We start from the raw sequence: 1567 nt of genomic DNA, 5'->3' as shown, positions 1-1567 counted from the left end.
AGCACTAGGACTTTGCGTACACTATGGGTTGACGAAGTTTGACCTATTAATGTATACTTAAGATGATTTACTTGATTAGGTTGCGTTGTTCAGTCGAGAGTTTCGACAACAGTACGATTTGCTAAGATCTTTACGAGTGCTTTTGCTAAGGTGAGTTTACAGTCCCTACTATGTTTTTACAGGGATGAGATGCATGCTTTTTACAAATGTTTTACGTGTTTGGCACAAGTAACTTACTAAGAATATACATATGAGTTCAGATCAAAAATCCCTTAGCTTGATTATATTAATTAGTTTGTAAGCTCAACTTATAGGGACGGTACCGTTAGGTTTGACAAACCTCACCGCAACGTTAAACATGTGCTTATGTAGTTGTAACACGTACACTTGATCGGTGTATCGCCAGTATAGGGTAAACTAAAGACGTGTGCTCGGCTCACGCAAAGGTTAAAGCTTTATAATCAAGTGCTCATGATAATGTATACTTTTCCAATGATGTTTTCTAAGAAAATCTTGTGGCCTTACTTAAGAAATGATTTACTAAAACTGTAGATTCACTCAACGTTTTTCGTTGATGTTTTGCATGTTTCATCTCAGGTACATAGAGCTAGTGCTTCCGCTTTATTTGAAGTTATATGCTGTTTGCTGCTAGAACTGGACGACGTCCAACATGTTTATCATTTTCATTTCAAGAACATATATTCGCATTTAAACAGTTTTCTTTTAAGATGTTTGGGTTCATATACATTAGTCATTGACGTCAAATGTTTCCAGTTACATTATCTTTAATAAATGACTTTGTTTTAATGGTTAATGCGAATACTTTTCGAAAACGTCTCATATAGAGGGCGTGACCGCTAAACTGTGGGACCAGGAGTTAATATTCCGTTAGTGGATTCTTACGGGGTATTACAATATCCATATCCGTTGGATGAAGCGAGTAAATGGATATCCGTTGAATGTTTAGTTTCTATAAAATTATTCCTATTATGAAATGAAATCATCAAAGTATAATTAACAAAGATCTGTAATATATGCAAGATATACGAATTTAATACTACACACATAGTTGTATCTTCACAATTCATATTTTCGATAACATTTTACTAGTTTATAGTGTACATATATAATGATATGTAAATTTAAACCATGTATTTGAGTAAATATGTATAAATTTATATGTATATATGTATTTCAGGTGGTAAATGGATGTATCATTGGATGCGAAATTATCATCCATACCCGATCCACTACTTTTTCACATCATCCATATTCATATTCATATCCACTTATCATCCATTTAGATCATCAATATTCATTTAAATGGATCGGATCGGATGAATATCCGATAGATCGGACATCCATTGCCATCCCTAGTAAGAACTGAGAAAAAATACGAACAAAAAAAGGGGGAAGAAGGACTCGAACTCAAGTCTTTTCTCTTACAAACCCATGAACTTAACACTTGCTCTAGGCATCCACTTGATATAATTAGTTGCGTTTGTTTATTTTATATATATATATATATATATATATATATATATATATATATATATATATATATATA

This window comes from Rutidosis leptorrhynchoides, chromosome 9, assembly GCF_046630445.1.
Source record: "Rutidosis leptorrhynchoides isolate AG116_Rl617_1_P2 chromosome 9, CSIRO_AGI_Rlap_v1, whole genome shotgun sequence".
Lineage (NCBI taxonomy): Eukaryota > Viridiplantae > Streptophyta > Magnoliopsida > Asterales > Asteraceae > Rutidosis > Rutidosis leptorrhynchoides.
The sequence above is the reverse complement of the archived record's forward strand: the minus strand, read 5'-3'. Positions refer to the sequence as shown.